Source organism: Leuresthes tenuis, unplaced genomic scaffold (genome assembly GCF_036924035.1).
Source record: "Leuresthes tenuis unplaced genomic scaffold, fLeuTen1.0.hap1 SCAF_12, whole genome shotgun sequence".
In the NCBI taxonomy this organism is placed as follows: Eukaryota; Metazoa; Chordata; class Actinopteri; order Atheriniformes; family Atherinopsidae; genus Leuresthes; species Leuresthes tenuis.
In genome coordinates, this window is record NW_027325366.1 from 6,922,577 (window position 1) to 6,942,772 (window position 20,196).

At 40.7% G+C, this 20,196-nt stretch overlaps 1 protein-coding gene across 4 annotated transcripts in view; it reads left to right on the forward strand.

Annotated features, from left to right (window-relative positions):
- gulp1a (GULP PTB domain containing engulfment adaptor 1a) overlaps window positions 1-20,196 on the forward strand; it is an 85,457-nt gene that overhangs the window by 38,059 nt on the left and 27,202 nt on the right. Inside the window, exon 2 of one of the 4 annotated variants that reach the window (XM_072397906.1) lies at window positions 15,681-15,764. The exons of the other annotated variants lie outside the window; for them this stretch is intronic. The gene's annotated coding sequence lies outside the window, so the exon portion shown is untranslated. The remainder of the gene's footprint in view (window positions 1-15,680; window positions 15,765-20,196) is intronic. 4 annotated transcript variants of the gene reach the window in all.

Here is a 20,196-nt window from a genome sequence, read left to right on the forward strand (position 1 = left end):
GAAAATGAGTAAATAAACACCAACGTCTAAAGAAAAACTTCGAAAGCCTTAAGAACTATTGCAAAGGACCATGTTAAAATATTACATGCAAGTCTGACTCCTCGGAAGCTGAATATACAGTAATGAGGGGTGGCATGAAACTTGCACTGTCCTGTATACAGTTTGATATGTTAGCCGATTGTATCTGTCATTTATTTCTCAGGGTGTACCCACTGTTCCCTTGTCTGGTGTCATTCTGTACTCTCTGAGTATGTTGGCAGAATTGGCTGAGGCTGCGTACTAGCTTGTAAGTCTAGCCCTAGCCTTCCACCACCTGACAGTGACCATAATTAATTGTGAGAAGTATTGGATGGTATAAACAGTCACATCTATAATTGCAACTGAAAGTCATGCTTGTTTCTTCCTGAGTACAAGGTAATATTCTCCTAAAGTTCAGATGGTTATTAACTATATTGATTTCTTATTTTTTTGGTTGATATAATTAATACAGCGAGTGGACTTGCAGCAGAGCTGCAGCAGCATCTCTAAAGGCGTAAGTCTTATGCGATCTGTTCTTCTGTCTTTCTGCTCACAGAGGATGCAGCGCTAATGAGCACCTGTCAGCATTTAGATGAGTGAAGCGCAACCACAAAACCTGATCAGCAGCAGTCCACAATAACACTAAGGCTCCTTATCAACTGTCTTCAGAGCTGTCTGTGAAGATATAATTATGTGTCATTGTCATTATATCATTATACAACCTGCTTTGGATCCTTCGCTGGCAAGATCCTGCCAGTATCCACGGTTATTGTTCAGTGGATGTCTCTGGGAGTGTGGGATTAAAAGACAGCACAAGGCATATGTTAGTAATCATACAACCGATTCTGACACATTTTGCAGCTGTTTATTCTCACCAGGTGTTTGTGGATTTTTTGGGCTTTGGTTTTGTTTTGCATGTCTTGGTTTTGCTGTGTGTTCTTGCGTTATCTGAGTTTCTTCAGTCTGTTTTCACCTGATCTTTAGTTGTTTATAGTTGCACTCATGTTTTGTCTTTGTTAGTTTTTACTTTGAGTTTCAGTTCGTCTCGTCATAGCTCAGTTTTGTTTTTGTTCCGTAGTTTTTCTCAGTTTCCCCGTTCTGGTCATTAGCTCCACTTCCCCAGATGTCCCCAGCGGCACTCATTCACCAGTCACTGTCCCACTGTATTTAGTCTCCCTGGATTTTCAGTTTTTGCCAGAGCCTCACGGTTACAACCTTTTGTTCCATTCTAGTCCTGGTCAGTTTTTGAGTTCTGTCAGCATTTTTGTTTCTCTCCAGTTCAGTTTTCATGTATTTCCAGCTCTGCTGCGCTTTTTGTTTGTTTGTAATAAACAAGTCCTGGTGCCATGCAACTTCCTGCCTCATTCCGTGCCTGTATTTGGGTCCTTCATCTCATCAACATAATTTCTACCACAAAATGAAACACCAGGGTTCTTTTGCCTTGTAGTAAACCTGTACTTGAGTGTGGTCACATTGTAGGCCATGCAGTGTAGAAAATGATGTTTTTAGGAATTTATCCATACAGTAGCTGTTAACATCAATGCATAAAATCCATTCATTTTGCAGCTTTCATACACCAGTGATCTGTGGTTCCCTTTGTTACTTTTGCATTTCCTTCCTTGAAAAGTGACAAGCAACTGGACACATCGTCTCTGCTCTGTTCACTCAGTGACAGAAAGGAGCAGCACCTTCAGCTGACGGCACGGCTGAGGTGCGCCTGTGCAAACATCTTGAGGTTTGTTGCCCAGATGGTCTGCCTTGTCTTACCTAATTTTCTCTCTGAGTCATCATATTTGCATATGAATACAGCTAAAACACACCAGATAGATGAGGTCACAGTTGTAAAGTCTACAAGTTGTACAAAACAGCTTTAAGTCCCCATGAAACAGCGTGTACGGTGCCGTTTATTCTGTATATTTACAGACTTCTAATTAAGCATAGGATAAGGAAAGCGATGTCACTCTCCAAAAAAGCCCAGTCTGCTGTGATTGGTCAGCTTCAGTGGACTGATCACACACACACTGCCCACTCATGGGTGGGTTGGATGAGTTTCAGCCAGATTAATGGAAAATATTGTGGATATGGGGTATGTAAAGTGACAAAGTGTTAAAACAGGGTGACAAAAAGGTAAATGTATGCAGTTTTTATACCAAAAGCAGCATGTTTAAACTTCTTTTTGCTACTTTTTAACTTAAATGTTTTGAATTATTTTCCATTGCCTTTAGAGGGGTGTTTACTTTCAGTGTTCTGGGGCTATGACAAACTCAGAACCAGTCCAATAACTACAACTACCTGCCTGGAGACAGACCTGTCTGACAACATGAAGAAAAGGCATTATACCGTATCCAATGGGCAGTTCTGGTAATCATTCCTGTGACAATCACGCTGGTTTATAATTTTTTATTCCACTGCAGACGTCAGCCCCACACAGCAGGACTTGGAGTGAGCTGCTAGCTGTCTTGCAGATAGCTTAAATTGGATAAATGTTTTCTCTTTTTGTTCTTGAGTTTGTTCTGTTTGTTTCAGAGCCTCAGTGTAAGATGTTACATCGGTGAAGGTGTGTTTTAGTAAAGAAAAAAAATGTGCCGTTCCCACTCTTGCTGCCCTAAGCGCAGTCCCCTCTGTGTTGTCCTTAGCAGATGCACCCAGGCGTTGCGTTCCCATTTATGCCAGTTGGAGCTCAAGCCAATAAATACTCGTCGTGACTACTGCAGAGTCATTTGATGCTGGACTGAATGTCGGATGAAAGCACTAATCTTCTGTAACCCTCTCAAACATCAGGTGTTAGCAGGTGTTTTTTTAATGAGCTAAGAAAGACATTATAGAAACATTTAGGGCCACACTTTCTAAATTCTTTTTCCCCTCTCGGTCTCACACTCTCCTTATTTTTAAACAAAACAGTGCTCGTGCAAAACAATAATCTGTGTATTTATTGAAATATTAAAGTGATATTATCCAAGAGCAGGATAAGTCATGTCAAGATCATTAAGTTTTCTCTTTCAGTGTGAATCATAAGGCTTAATTTCTCCTGAGCTGATGGACTCCAGTAAATGTGTTGCATAAATTTCCTTTATTTTTAGTTAAGGAACATCATTAAAGTATTCACTGCATTGTATAATATTTCACTGCAGTAATGATGAACAGTTTGCATGGAGACTGCACTCAGAGAAGACGTGACTGTTCTTATCATCTCACAAAAGTAGCACACAGAAGGGAAAAACAAACAAAAAAACCCAGATATTTGATTGTCAAGGTTATAAACTGAATAGATAATGATTGGGGCCTGGAATCCTGGAGTGTGTCCCGCTAATGGTCCTGCGCACCTTCAGGAAAGAGTCTCACGCTTTGCTCACTCAGACACGTGCTAGAGTTCAGCAGACAGGTGTGAGTGACTTTGTGACTGATGCGGTACGCTGTTCATCTGTTGACATGAAATACTTCACCGTTAAGAGTTTGGAAAGATGCTGCAATCTAAAACTGCAGCGTGATCATTAACAGTTCTTATATTTTGGTCAAATCAATCACTCATAACTGGACTGTCCAGATACACTCCCCTTTGGCTTTGTATTTTATTCACCATGAACATAAGCCATGTTGCAGTTAAGATGCATTTGGAGGGACCATATGTTTTTCTCCAATTATGTTGGTCTTTTTGAGCACATTTTAAGGAATTGTTTGATAGTCGGAAATCTGAAATACATAAAGTTAAGACTAGACTGTTTTAGTCATTGTTTTGTACTTAAAATAGACGTGACTTGACATACAGTATGTGAGCTTATTATTATGCAGAATAAATAAGGCCCATTTCCAGCCAGGCATGAGTTAGCGGTTTCATTTTGCTGTGAGGGTTTGCAGATAAACAGCTTAGTCAAATTAAGTGCACTGATCTGACTAGAAATAATAGGGTTACATTTCTAACTGGTAAGGGAAGAAATTGCTGGGCGGCTTTGATGCCACTTCAGGTTTGATGAGCTCAGACTGTGCTGGGATGTGTTGACATTTCTTTGAGTTCTGTTTATTTTGACAGATCTTTTCTGTCTTTCTCTGACAGTCAACATTTCTGACTGCTGTGTGCTGCAAAATATGGTGCGTTGCTGTGACAAGCAGCCACTGAGAGCTGAATTTAACTTCTGATTTTGTTGGATGTTGTCTGGAATCACGCGTATCACAGTTTAACTGCTTGACACTATATATTTTTTTTAAATGCCTTGGGAATAATGCATTTCACAGCCTGCCTGTTTACTGTATGTGCGTTTTTGACGGACCCCTCCTGCTTATGGTCCTCTTCACAGTGGCTTACTCTTGTTCACACTGGTCCTGTGAGAGCTCTGCAGTCTGAGGTTATTTCAGTCTGGAAAGAAGAAATGAGAGCCTGGTATCAAGTTAAAGCTTTGATGTTGTCTCTCATTAAGAATATGTGATCAAAAAGGTTTTTATCTGGCTTGACTTTGCATGAGTCGTGTGTCCATGTCGCAGCACCTTGTTTACCATCTGAAAGGGGGCAGATTGCCTGCGACTGAAAACGTCTTATATCATCCAAGTCCCATTTAAGGCTCTTCAGCCCTTTTGGCTTGTATTGACATCCTTGCCCTTCCGCTCATGGACTTGTTGTACATTTCGAGTATCCGTGAGAATAAACATGACTTGGAAAAAGCCTTTGATGATAAAATAGAGCGCGCCAGGCTTTCCACTGTAGTCGGTCTGTATAAAACAGTTTCTGACAGTTAAATATGTCCTTGTATAAATGAGTTTGGCCAGATTTTATGTTGGCGGTGGGGAATTGGTTACCTTGCAGAAACAGGGGTATAGATTAGAAGTAGGTTATTGTAGTGGATTTACTCATTAACTGGACCGTTGAGATTCTTCTTTACGATTTACAAGTGTGTCAGTGTGGTTTAAAAGGCTTTGAGCTGAATAACAAACATTTCTACAATTTTTTTGGGTCATTTTTACATAGATTTATTCTTTACCTCATTTGCATTTTGAAATTTCAGTCCATTGAAAGGTTCTTAGCGGGTCTGAAATAGTGGAATGATGGAAAGATTATAGAGAAGAAGTTTTGCCAGCAGTGGATGTTAGAAGGCAGTGGGCATCCTTACGCTGGATTCATTCATCATCTCTCTGGATGACAGCCTTTGACAGATCTGCACAATCTTTATCCAAACTCTTTGGAGAAGCTGCCATGCTCCTCCACATCTGCTCTGCGTGGTCAGCTGTTTCCTTTCCTCAGGAATTCGCATTCAGGCTCCAGTTGAGAAGCTGGCTGGCTGCTCCATCAAAGTTTCAACTGGAAAATCGACCACTGACACTAATCGGTACTCTTAAAGCCTAATCATGAATGCAGAATATCATAAAAGGAAACCCTCCTATAGTGGCCGCTGACATGGAAGTAAAAATTATATTGTTGCTGACGTTGGAAGAAATACGGAAGTGTGCCCTCAAGAGGGCTGCAAATAATGGCTCTAAAGCTAACTAATTTATGCAGCAACAGCACAAAAGACATGTAAAAATACACTTGGTGGTTTGCTTTTTTGTGTGGGATTTTCAGGGCAGTCATGTGTAGCAGTTCATTTTGTGTTACAAAGATGGTGACGCAGATTCAATCTCGCCATAACATTCTAGCTGCAGTTGTAATCTGTTGGTGGGTCCATTATTGAAAATGTTAGGAAATTCTTGTGGCTTACTGTAATTGCCAAGTTAGAATAAGGTTTGGCATTACTCTGCTTAGTAGACGTGGAATTCTTTGGAAGTGGGAACTACAGCACTGAGAGAAGCTTTATTGGGCTTTATAGGCACATTCCCACTGTAGGAACCATTTGCAGTTCCGATAACCTTTTCAGGAATAGGGCCGTTTTTTCGGGCATTAGTAAATCGGGACTACGGCCCTCAGTTCCTATCACCATTTTAGCTCCTTCTCCGAGGCAGGGTCTTTTCTGGGTTCCATAGGAACACATATGATGTAGGTGTTTGGTGGCTGGTAGCTCCGCCCCTTGTCTGAAATAGTTACTCATACGACATGGACATGTTTAATAAGTTAAACTTACACGTTGTCTCCTTTGTCTGCGGCGCTCTGCTCTCCTTCTTTCCTTCATAAAACAAAGAAGTATCACCTGCTGCTCGATTTTTCGTCTGTGATCGTCCATGATTAATACTGCCGTCATGCAGACCATAAACACGGTGGCCTCCTCGCTCTCCATGTTAGCTTCTTGGTGGTGTTGTTTTCTTCTCTCCTTAGTTTTTGTGGGTTTTGTTGTTGAGTGTGGCACTACAGTAACGTCACTGTCGCAGACTGTTGTGTCAGATCAGTCCCGACCAAGATCCCTAACTTATGTGCGAATGCAAAATTAAACAGTTCCCCTGGGGAAGGGCAGTTCTTATAACTAAATTCGAGGTGGATGGTTCTTAGAACTGCGTTCTTAGAACTCTCTGTCCAAATGCGCCTTATGTGAGCGTTCTTGCTCTCATATTAGGGATGCGACATCGGCCCTGTCTTCGGATAGTTCAGTCGTGGCCACTGTAGATCGCCGATAGGCGATCCAATCGCGGGCGCAGTTACGTCAGCTAAATAAAAAAGGATGATATAGCACACCACTTGTGGCACAGAGAAAGGTGTTTGGTGAGCAACCAAGAAGATGAAGAACAGAGGAGTCAAAGAGAGCCTGCGTCTGCGGCGAAAAAGTGAGAAGGAAAAAAAAGATGCAACAGAGTGTAATTAACCCTTGGTTACTGTTGCTATGCCAGTCAAGATTTCCCTCCTCGAGCGAGAAACATGGAGTTTTTACCGGTACCGTTAAGTCATATTCCTCAGGAATTATCAGAAAATTTCTGGAAAAATTCTTCTGAGGTGTCACAGAGAAGAAGACAAAAAGGTCTCCAATATGCGTTTGAAAGATACATTCACCAGATTAAATGTTGGCGAAGTTCAAACGAAGAGGAACTCAAAATAGAGGGAAAAGTACACCGCTCTCAGTGTAAGCGCCAGGCACCACGTGTTGACACTTTGAATTAAAAAAACGGCACATACAAGAACAACAGTGTGCTTGTACAGCAGGGTAACTTGATGTATATTCTGTAAATTGAAATTAAATGTCAGATTAGCTTTCACTATTGTTCTGTATGTCAATTTCTTGCATTTGTTTACAGTGCGCCTGGATATTGCTCACAATGGGGCTAATATACACACTTGACCTCATTAAGGCACATCAAAGCCCAGCAATATCTTGCAGTTTGCCACAACAGTGGCACAAACCAAGGGATTGCAAGATTAAAGGTGTTCCGATATCGTCTATTGTCATCGTGAAAGACAGGCGTGAGCGCAAGCGGAGACCTTTAGATTGCTGCTACAGGGGAAGCATGGCGTCCCTTCACAAATGCTAAAAGATATCAGTTTGTCAGAACTTGTCTCTACCCTAAGGTGACCAAACTTCCCCGATTTCCGGGGTGACCTGTCCCGGTCAAAGCTGTCCCTGAAAATGTCCCCGATTTTGACACTGAATGGGGGGAAATGCGCGCAGACTAATAACTCGCAAAATAACTCCAGTTATTACGGTAGTCATTTACCGCATCGCCAGAATCGACATCATATGACAGACACAGCAGCGTCAACAGCAACAATCTAGAGGCGGCAAAAAGGAAAAGTTATGTTATGTTTGCAAAGTTAGTGTCATGACAAATTCTCATATAATCTTAATAGTTCACTAACACAACACAGTACCCACTAAATGATAATAACGTTGACGTCAGAGGCGGCATCTACGTGTATATATCTATGAGAACAAACTAGGTGCTCTTATTGATTTTGGAGGGATTCAGCTGTTCGTGTGGTCTTCCACACCACTCTCTTGTTGCGTCTTGGGCTTGGGGAAGGCAAAGAATTCTACACCACCATCCAAACTTCTTGGATATTGATTGTCGGACTTGCACACCACTTCGCCATATTGCTTTCTGCTGAAAGCTTGACTGGCCTCTTGGGCATTGCAAAGTTTAATTTATACTCTTCCAGAAAGTCAACGTGACGTTGTCATTGAACATTCGAAGTTCTGCGTCGAGGGAACACGTTGCTCATGCCGGTAGGGATGTGTGGCTGTGTGTTTGTGTGGTTTCAGGGGGTTATAGCCGAATCCTTGCTTTTTCTTCAGGTCACAGTTAACAACAGTAAACAATGGCAACCGAGGTGGAGCAGCTGTATTTGCAGTTGGAGCTTATCAATATTCAAGAATAAATGTTTAAATTGCAAATGTTGAAGCCCAGGCGACAGAGAAGATGTTTGCGGAGGTGGTCTGTATGACCGGCTGAGGCTGGAAACGGGTGAATTTACAACACTGGTTGTGAATTCACTGGTGTGAATTTACAACACTGGTTGTGAATTCACTGGTGTGAATTTACAACCTGGATGAACAGCTGCACTTTTGATAATTATGAATGTCAACTTCTTCGCAGCATACAGCCATTAAGACCGGAAAAGGCAACTGCCGGAAATTACGTTCTGAGCTGACCAATCACAGCCCTTACGGCCCGCATCTACGCGACGTGTAGTGAGAATTTTTTTGGAGGCGCACGTCAGGCTACAGCGGAGTGGTCCATATTGACGACGTAGCTACGACAGAGATGCATAAACTAAACTTGCTAACGTAGGATTGGATAGAAGCTGTTTGTGGGAGGGGCTTAGCGGAGGTTCAATTAAGAGTTTAATATTCACTCCTCAGTTTCACAGATCAAAGGGCTCTGTATGCAGACATGTTGCTCCATGAGAAACATTTTTAAGCACACAGTAAAGCACAGGTTCTAGAGATTTTTTCCTTAACATCTTACGGCATTAAATTAATTCAAGATTGCCTTAAAGATCGCCATTTGTAAAAAAACATCACGGGCCTCCCTTCGATTGCCGATAGACGATCCAATTGAAAATCACTCCATCCCTATCTTGTATATATTTACTTATTAATTTATCTTTAGCTTTTTAAGTGGATTAGTTCCACAGTGAGGACAGAAATGTTCAGACAGTGATGGAATGTTTTGTTATATTAGCTACATACAAAAAACTTGTTCAAGTTGCAGTCAAATAATGAGTTCTGAGCTTAAAGAGTGTTTTCAATACTTTGCCAAAAATCCTTTGCAGCTTGACTGCTTGAAGCCTGCAACTTATGGACAATGCTGGGTTGCTCTCGCAGTAGGGTTTGGGTCACTGGTCATCTGTGCCATCTCCATTTGGCTGAATCTGAGCAGAGAGTTTATTCCTATATGAGAATTTATCCTGTTTACTATGTTTTTGTCACATCATCCACAAACTCTTGTGACCTAGCGATGACATCACACCGCCTCCTTGTTTTAGAAGTTGTAGCTTTTATCCATCCAAACGAAGCTCTGTTTGCGCTCATGTCTTTTTGAAGATGTTCCTCTCTGTTCTTGAGGCACATGAATGTTTGGAGCTTGTGGTAAAACTTTCTGTGTTTGCACTCTTTATCGTAGACTTGAATGATAATGATGCTCTTCACTTTCTGAAAGTGGTTTCTTCAGCACAGAAAAGATCTTTTATGCTCAGTTAAATGAGCTGAGCGTCAGCTTCATAAAAGTTCATTTTCCAGCCCGTATATTTGCTCAAGCTTTTTGAGAGACAAAAACTAATTGGTAGTTCTCGTGGAAATATCAGAGACACTGCGTTCCAGATGCATTAAAAAAAAAGAAAAGAAAAAAAAGATACAAAATACCCTTAAAAAAGTAGCTTTATGTTAGATCAGGTCCCACAAAACTGCTGCAGGTTTTCAGGGTAATTTAGAAGACTTTTATCTTGAAAATGCAATTGAATTAATCTTTTACAGAAAAATTTTAGAAATAGTTTTTTTGTGATGTCAATAGTTCCAAAAAGGGATGTTGGGAGGCTGGTTGAAAATCTCATAATATAATCTAATGTTGTCCAGACTTATAGGGTACTGTGCATGTAAATGTTACATAATAATGAAATGTACTAGTGGTACTAATGGGCCACTAGATTAACTATTGTTTCAATTATTGTTGTCCGTGACATCATAAATCAATCACAATTAAAGCCTGGTACAAACAAACTCAAATGGTAATATCATCACCTGTGGTGGCAAATCCAACATACTTTGATCCATAAATCTGTTTCGTGCTTTTAAACCCAGATAGTAGTCATATTAAACAGCCTATTGAGCTGACTGAACGTACATGTAAACATGCTGACTGTGTATGCGTAGAGAACAGATTTTAGATGTTAAACTCATAGAACCCATGCTCCTTTGCATCTTGCTAGTGAGTATCATAAAAATGACTAACCATGTAGTTGTCAGTCTACCATGAGTTCTTACACCAACATTCAAATTTGTCGCAGACAGAAATATCTTTCATATTCACCGTTCCCATAACATTTCACCACCTCTGATCCCTCACTTCCGGAGACTTTCATCACACATTGTATGATTTGACAGAGCACATCATGGAAGATGCTGTCAAAATACTGAGGAAAAAACAGCGTTAGATTGTAACCAGCCTGTGCTGAAAGTCATCTGACACCTGCTGTATGCTGTGAAGAATGCATGTGGTAATCCGTGAGGAAAGCTGTGGTCGTGTTTCATTATGAAACGCTGAAGGCATCTGTGAAGCTATTTGTTTTGTCATTTTAAGTCTTAAGAGCACCAGGTTGCTTCATCTGTAGTCTTTATACAAAATAAAAGAGGAACTTTCCTTCACTTTCTGTGAAATAAAGAAACTTAGTTGACTAAAATTGTTTTTGATCTCTGTGCTTTTAAGCCTTTCCCAGTGTTTTACTTTAGTGATTGTTTGTTACAGCATATCAAAGCCTCGAAGATTAGATGATTTAAATTCAGCTGATTCTAATTAATGTGGAGGTCAAAGAAAGAAACAGTCCATGGTTTCTGTGACTACAAAATATGTTTGTACTCAGATGCTGAGGAATCTTTTCTAACCAGTGCCATGAGCAGCCTGGTCACTGCTGGCCACTGCGGTGTTTCATCACTATACAGTGTCAGCTCACCTCTAACCTCACCTCAGCCTCTACTGATTCACCAGCTCATCAGATAGCTGCAAACAGAAGTCAAATGATTGGCTTTGCTCCAACACATTCACTCCTAAACAATCAAAATTGTTCATCCTCCTTCAGCTCTTGCTCTCCAGTAGTGCTTTTAAAAAGAGTTGATATGGAGACGTAGTCAGAGATGTTCTGACTGATCATCTGGAGTCAGTTGGTTTTCTTCTCGATTGGCCATAACTGGAGCAGTCAGTTAGAAATATGGGATTCTGTTCCAGTCACATGTAGGCTGCAGGAAGTCATGCACTCAGCAACAACACGAACACAACAGCCACACACACTACCATGCTATCAACTTGGAACTTCTCATCCAGACCTGGAACAAAACAGATCAGCTCAAAATCACAGCTATCAGCTTATTCGACTTTTCTTCACTGTGACTCCTGTGACTGTGGGATAGATCTAGCCTTCCTCAAGAAATGTGCAGCAGCAACTCAAGACTGACGAAGAAAGTAGTTGAAAAAGAGATAATTTATGCAAATCAATAGTACAGAATTGCAGCTTTTTGTCCTTTTGAGCAGTCTAGAACAAGTGTGCAGCTCTGCAGCAACAAGAAGAGATCAGCAGCGTACGCCCTCCTGCTCCTACCTCACGATACGGCACGTCATGTCTACTTTAATTAGCTTCCCAGTGTAGAATCAGTAAAAAGGCCAGTTCATGACCTATTGAGTTGTCTTCTTGTACAGTTTAGAGACAAATTGAATTCACTTTGCTGTGTTTCTTTTCTTAAAAAGTGAGTGTTAATGCGCTGTAAGGGTTGAAGATGAGAACATTTACCCTTTGGCTTTATTGCACTTGTTACCTCACAGTATAACACGTGTGTGAGGCAATCTTTTACATGTTGTGTGAGATTGATCTGTTGCACTCTGCGCTTACAGCTTGTTGGAAGTAAATATTTGAGATGTTGCTTATTTGAATATGTTTCCAAAGAAAGAAAACGCTGAATTATTTAAACAATAGGTTTAAAGTTCAAAGTTTTGCACCCATTGTCATATTTCATGTTTTGCTCGATTTCGTTGGGATGTGATAAATTGGAATCGTATTTTATTTTTTAGATTAAGTAAAGTTATTGGAAAACATGCTCTTCTAAACAGTGTAGCAGGTCTTTAAGGGGTTAATGAAACTTTTACTGTGGAGGCATGCTGTTGAAATGTTTTCAAAATGTGGTTTGATACTGTCTTGCTGAGAGAAGCAAGACTGTCTAAAAAAACATATCATGGCAGGGTGTGTTACTGCAAAAGCTTCTGTGAAGGCAGATGATGGGAACTAGAACCCCGATCAGAGAGCTGCAGGATCCCACCCAAATGCAACCCTCCAATGGGAATCATCTAATGAACACGTTGATATTTATAGCAACAAAATGCTGCTGGGATAAAGAACGACACATAGCTGTCAGCATTAACTTATGTAAGTCATCATGAAGCTACAATTACAAAAAAAATATAAGTTTCCTTCACTTAATGAATCACAGCAATCAAAACACGAGGTGCTAGGTAAACAGGCAGTGAAAATACATTTAAGGCAGTGGTACCAGCATTAAAAAACATGCATGTTAGGTTGATTGGTGCCGCTGAATTCGTCCTTCGGAGTGAGTGTGAGTGTGTGTGGTTGTGTGTCTAGTTTGTCTCTGTGCGGCCCTGTGATGGACTGGCGACTGGCCCAATGACACCTGGGATAGGCTCCAGTTCCCCCCGCAACCCTAAATTGGATTAAACGGATATAGAAAATGGATGGATGGATGGATGGATGGATGGATGGATGGATGGATGGATGGATGGATGGATGGATGGATGGATGGATGGATGGATGGATGGATGGATGGATGGATGGGTATAGAAAATTGACTGATGGTACCTGCATTATGAATGCACATCAGCATAGCAAAAAAACTAGAGTAAGTCTTATGGTTTGTATCACATATCTAAATGTGTTGAATCCCCCTAACTTTTGTTCTTTCTTTCTGACGGGCTTAAAAAGCATTGCATTTACATAAACTCCCAATTTAAGAAATCTAAATCTAAATAGAGACGCTATTGTAACTTTAGGACCTGCAGTTTATTTTCTCCAATTCGTGGCAACTTCACAAACTTCCAGTCCTGAGAGATTTGCTTCCTGTCATCTAATGGGCCACCATAGGACAGTCTCCGCTTCGCTGCAGTCCATTTTAATGTTCTGAAACTGACACAGGTTGATCAAGTTGGGCTATGTGACGAGTTGGGGATTACAGTGTGTCTAACATAAGAATCTGTGAATATTGGGAATTTAGCTGTATGCATTTACACTTAGACATGCGAAGCACCAAGGGCCATTTGAGCCTAGTTTAGTGTTTACATGCAGGGGTAAATCAAGCTACAACTGCGTTAAACGCATGTTTAAGTCTGGAGTTAAGTTTGGAGAAGCTCGTTTTCACACAATTTTGGTCAAACTAACATGTTTACATGCATTTTAAATGTGAAGTTTTGAATGGACAGAAATAATAATTAATTATTTTGTAGTACCGTGTGAATATACTGACTGGCAAAAATATACAAAGTCAAGTGACATGTTCATGAAAACACTGTTTCTGAAGCTCTCAACTCTGGTCTCATGTATTCAATGTCAGAATAAAGATTACAGAGCTCGTGCTGATGACTAATGATAACATCAGGATCTCTCATTTTCGAGGCTTGCTTCGAATCAGTCGCAGACTGACAGTTAATCATCTCAACATTTTGTAGCTCGGATTGTGCAGTGTAGAGTGATGCCAACAGTCATCAGAATGTTTTGTTGTTGTGACAGGTTGGAACGCTATCCATTCCAACAAGGAGTACATTTCTTCATACATCTACTTTGCATTACTGCTTCGATGGAACACAAATCATGTGGAGGCTGCAAAATTAAATGAAAATCCACTGAGATCCATCTCATTGAGTTGCACATTCCTGCTTCTCCACCCACACCCACAAACACACTCACATCCCAGGCAAGGACTGAAATAATTAGAGTTGGAATGTGTAATGCACAAGAGCTGTAAACAGTGGTGGTATGATGAAGATTCCTTAAGGCTGTGTGTAAGTTGTTTGCTTATTGATTACTAGATTGTGAAAAATAATTTTTCTCTTTGCAGGTTTTGAACGTGAGACAAGTAAAGTATAACGCTGAGCTTAGTAAGTAAAGTCTCAAAAGAAGACTCATTGGTATTTGTTTTCAGCCGCCGAACTAGATGCAGTTAAGCTGTTATTTACCCAGACAAATGGCCATTATTAACTACATCTTCTGTTTTACAACTTAAACTTTACAATGAACATTTTCTTTCATCAATTTTCTTGGCATAAAGGGCCTCACTTCTCTGGGAAGTGTCTGGGTCAGCCACTTCCTGTATCCCCCCCCCCCCCCCACACACACACACACACACCCACAGCTGTTCATACAAGACGCATACATGAAATGATACAGGGCAGAGGAATGAAAAAGCCTGGAAAAATAAAGTGTGAACAGAAAACGCCCAAATGCTTAGACCCTCCCTCCCTATTTTAAATGCTCTCTGGTGCAGAAACCCAAGTTCTGCTAGCCAGCAAAAACACATCACCACCCAAGGCCCTGAGCAAGCTGAATCTAACCAGACACCAAAAAAAAAGAAATGCCCTCTTAGCTTTGAGTGGCCTTTCCAAATTGGCATGTGGGTGGTTGTAAGTTTATTTTTTGTATGATTTTTCAAACTTACAGTAACCTCTCCAGAGCTTTCTGATGCTGACATTTAAATAAGTAGAGCTGTATTTTCTGGTGCTGCCCTCTGCGCTTCAATTTAAAGACAGTTGAAACTGTTGAAATACACAATCTACAGTCTATGGTGCCCGCAAACGTCAGTGAACTGAAGCAACGCTGGAGAGAAGTGCGACCAAAATCCACAGCAGTACAGGAGAGTAATTCTGTCTCACACAAAACGATCGACTCAAGTTGTTGCTGCCAAAGCTGGTTGCACAAGCTGTTCGGTCATGGGGTGCACTTAGTTTTTCACACTCTGACTGTGCAGTTTGACTCAGTTTTTGTTAAAAAGATGATGATATGGTGTAATGTGTGTAGTTTGGTGTCACCTGAGTTTGTTTTTGCCTTGTTTTAAGACCTGATAAGAACCAGATGATTTTTACTATGTCATGATACATAGAGCTTAGAATTTTTTTCTTACGTGATTGTAGGCCTGAGATGATCCTCGGGTTCAGTGGGAGAGTATAGTTTACATTAAGCTGACTTAAACTCAAAGAAAAGCTTTAAGATGGAGAAGTATTGTGACTTCTACGTCATAATGTTTTGGCTGCTGTTGAGATTGATGCTAAGATGGGAAGCTCAAGCTGCCGCCCATGCACATGGTGTAATGATGAATCGCACAGAGCAGCAAAAAGGTCAGACTGCAACCTCTGGCATGACGACTTTTGTAGGTCATCTCGGGTATGCCTCTCTGTGTAATAGTTGCTGTCGAAAGGGGTCTCGTTTTTACACATGCAAAAGTCCTCTTGGACAAACTGTGGGCGGAGGAAGTTGGGTTTGAATGTTGAGTATCTGTGTCTAGGCAAACGCTCCTTGTTGAGTAAGCAAGCCCCATCATCTTTCCTTTCTGCAGTGAAGCCACATCTGGTCCACAGCTGAAAACTATTAAGACCTGCTGGAACTTCCTCTTCTCTATTCCACCGCAGTTTGAAAGCAAGTAAGTAGCTTTTATCTCCGCTCTGTTGTTGTTTTGCATCTTTCTTTCTGTAGATGTTTTTCCCTTCTCCCTGTAAAACCTAGATGTGCTTTTCCATGATAAGGGCGTCAGGGTGCTGGTTTTGATCCGGTTAATAGTGCCAGGCTGTGATAGAGTGCGCCTGGCTTTTAGATTAGACAGCAAGACATCACGGTTGATTCAACGGACTAAATTCATAAACAGATTGTGATGATCCTTGTGTTGCGCTTAGCCGGCAAGCCCCCAGAGACGGAGTGAGAGCAAAGAGAAGAAAACAAAGGATCTTTGTTGATTTTCCTCTCCGAGGCATTATGTTGATGCCACAGTGCATGCTCTACCTCTGCCTTTTCAATGCATATGGGTCAGATTAGTGAGTGGCTGAAAGGCATTTAGAAAGAGGACATTAACTTTGCTTTGTTTCCTTCATTTTAGCCCTTTTTAAACATTAATCTTTGTCAGACTTGTGGGTTTGGATTCAGTTTTGGATGTTCTGTAGGCTTGTGCTCAATTCCAGAAAGATTCTTTCCCAACCTAAATTCCAAATGTTTGAGTCACTGTAGGTGAATCATCAGACTGGACTGTCTGCAGCTCCATAGTTTATATGAAACGTTGATCAGTTCTGCACTGCAAAAACATGCTGTGGTTTTATTTACTTTCTAATTAGACCTCCATATTCTTGGAGCCTTCATAGAAATGGAGCATAGTGTAAATTAGTGTAATGTGGGTTGTTTTTGTAAGACTGAGAGAGGATTTTATGTGAGCAGGATGTGCATGTGTACTAGACGGTGTTATTTCAGCAGATTTAACCCTGCAGCAGCTGGTAAACAACACAGAGAGACTGAGGATGTTTGCAGCTCAGTGTTAAGTCTGTGTGTGTGTGTGTGTGTGTGTGTGTGTGTGTGTGTGTGTGTGTGTGTGTGTGTGTGTGCGCGCCCGTGTGTCTTAGGGTCAGCAGTCCTCCCACAGGGATTCGGTTGACTCACCAGAGAGGAAGCTATTAAAGCAACCCCGACAGGGCAGCTGTCAATCACAAAGAGTGATATAACAGTCAAGTGTCAAGCGAAGCGTTGTCTTACATCTAGTTGTGTCGCAAACAAACAAAATGGTAGCCAGGCTTCGTCTGCTGCCAAAATCTTTGTATTAAGAACTTAAAGCTCTTAGTGGTGACTTTTAGAGATGACCCGAGTGAGTCTTTACTGTCTGGATTTAGGCCACTTGGGGCTTTTGTTTAAAAAATTTATCCTGACCATCATTCATGAAAAGCTGGATCAATTTCCAGTCCTTTATTTGTTGGAAAACATTTCACCAGCAGATTCACAGTACTATGCAAACACATTGAACCTTTAATTTATTTATATATTTATCTATTACCAGGAAAACGGGTGCAGCAATTTATTAAAGCGTGCAAACATAAACAGAATATGAGGCAGAGACAGTCTGTTAAATTACACAAAGCTTAAGAGTCCATATTTGGCATGATCTATGATGCCAATATATGATTTGAATATATGATGATTTATTCCTCAACGCAGCCTGCATCTTCTTAGACAAGCTTTCTGTCATTTCTTTAAGGAGTCTTCAGGAATAGTTCTCCAGGCTTCTTGAAGGACATCCCAAAGCTCTTCTTTGGATGTTGGCTGCCTTTTGTTCCGTTCTCTGTCAGATGATCCCACACTGCTTCAATAATGTTGAGGTCTGGGCTCTGGGGAGGATTCATCCCTCCATAAGACCTGTTGCCACTGATTTTCAGTCCAGTGCCTTTTCTTCCTGTTTCACTTCCTGGACGTCACTTTTCAGATGCTGTTAATCTGCTGTGGATAGTTTTTTTAGGCCTTCCTCCTCTTCTTTTGTCATTTGTTTGTCTTGTTTCTTTTTATGTTTTAAGGACACACAGTACACCATGCTGAGATATGCCAAGTGTTTTGCTAGTAGCTCCTTGGGATGTACCTCACGGGTGCAAAAATACTATTTTATGTTTGTCAAACTGTGTTATCTTTGACATTTTTTCAAAAATACCTACAAATACTATTTAAAATTGGTTCTCTGCTAAGTGTTCTGTATTGAGAAGACACAACACTGATTCGTCCCCTGATTTCGGTGTTGTTTTTCAGAAAAACAGGTCAATGCTAAGTGGCTCAATGAACAAAAACAGACACATTCCTCTGAAAATGATTAGATACAAAGATGCAAAGACTGAAATGAATGAAAAAGCAGCACAACTATTGGTCAAGACCACTTAACAAGATTAGAATAAAGTCTGGCTCATTGGAAGCAAACATAAAGTAATGAGGGGTGGCTCGAGACTTTTGTACCGTACTGTACATCTAATAAAAAGCATTTTTTAAGTTAAACCCAGCTTCATTTGTACTATATCTTGATAATGTCTCTTTTTCAAAGCTTTTTCTCAAAGGGGTACAACAGCTCTAAGATGCTGGTTTTGTTTAAAGGGTGTTTTTGTTCATGATGAAAAGAGGTCCAGCCCCTCCTTTTACTTCCTCCCTCACTTATGCAATTCTCTCTCTTGTATTGTTCAAAATGGAAAATGATGACATAGTAATAATATCAAAAACCATTAAAGGGAAACTGGATTCACTTAACACAACAAAGCAGTTAACACAGCAAGTGTGCATTTAAGCCTGTGAAGCTGGTTATCTCAAACATTGAGGTCACTGCTGCCAAGATCTTCATTTGGCAAAGCAGTTCCTGTTTGATGCGGAGATCTGGAGAACTTGCTCTCTGTTTGTAGCCAAATGTAAACAGTTGCAGCACACTTGCTTATCTCCTCTTGCTCTACTTTCAGCAGCAACATGTTAGACCTGTAAATACGGAACACGAAGATATTGTGTCTTGGCAGATAGAGGAATGTGTCCGTGTCCGCCCCAAAGCTCGTTCCATCTGAATTTTCTGCAGCCCTTTCCAGGGCCTCTGTGAGCTTAAAAGACTTTTCCACAGTAAGGATCCCCACGTGCATTGTTTTCAGATTTCCCTCAGTTACATATCATTGCATCTCTGTAATAGATGTGAACTGATGGTTTGTTCGCCAGTAGCAGTTGTCCATGTAGGTCTGTTCAGATCCTTCACATTTTTAATCAGGTTTGACTGCTTTTGGTGTCCTTCAGTTTTAAAATGCTTTTTCTAATCTATTCACTTCAAGTAGATATGGATTTTCTTCAACTGTACATTACGTCAAGTTAAAACTTTTGGACCCATTTAGATCTTTCATCAATATATGCCTTTAAGATAATTTAGATAAATACTAAAAGACATAAATTAATTCTACACCTATTGATAGTAGAAACAATGCAGAATTTTACAAATAAACTACATCTTTACATGAAAAGTTTTGTAAAATGCAGTGAAATCTTAAATCTGTAAGTTCATTCATTTGAAACTTTATTTAACTGACTCGTGTCACCGTGTTAACAAACCAACTTCCTTGTATTTATAAAATATCAGAACAATAAAAATGTGAAGCCAGCAATGAATTCAGTAAAAGTTGGAATATTGTCTTACGTCATCCTTCCTTTTAATGACACTTTTCAGTAGTTTGGGAACGAAACGTCGCAGTTTCAGTTGAGCAGGGAATCTCTGTGCGGTCTTGCTGAAAACAACAATTCAGCAACTCAACAGTTCATGGCTGTTGTCTGCTGCTCCTCCTCATGATGCTCCAAACATTTCCAACAGGAGACAGATCTGGACTGCAGACAGGGCAGTCAAACACACACCCTGCTGTGTCTATGAAGCCACGCAGTCAGAAGTCACGCAGACCGAGGTCCTGTATTGTCCTGATGAAATAATCACACACCTCCCGGGAAAAGATGTGACAGTGATGGTAGCATATGTCTCTTATCAACGGTACTTTCACACATACACAAGTCATCCATGCCATGGACACGGATGCACCACCATACTATCACAGATGTTGGCTTTTGTATCTTTCACTGATAGCAACCAGAGGGATTTTTATCTTTGGCATTTAGAAGCAGATTTAGAAGCAGACCTGTGAACTCATCTGATCACTGAACACGTCATCACTGTCTTTCTGTCCACTTTGGAACTCGGCTCGTTCCGTTTACATTTAGCTTTCCTTTTGAAAGAGACAGTTTGAGGTTACACTTCTGGATGCTTCGGCAGATGTATGAAAATGGATTTTCAGTATACATCAGAGAACACATGGCAATATGATGGTTTTTCATGCAGTGCTGCCTGGGGTCAAAGGTCACGCGGTTCCAACAGCATTTTGATCTTCGCCTGACTTCCTGAATTTCTGGTAATATTACACACTGTGAACATTAAAAGGACAAATTTATATGCTATCTTGCATCCTCTGAGCTGTGACCAATCCTACCTTCTGTACCCACTCATGACACCCTCATCTGTCACCAGTTCATTTGCTGATTGTAAAATCTTAAAG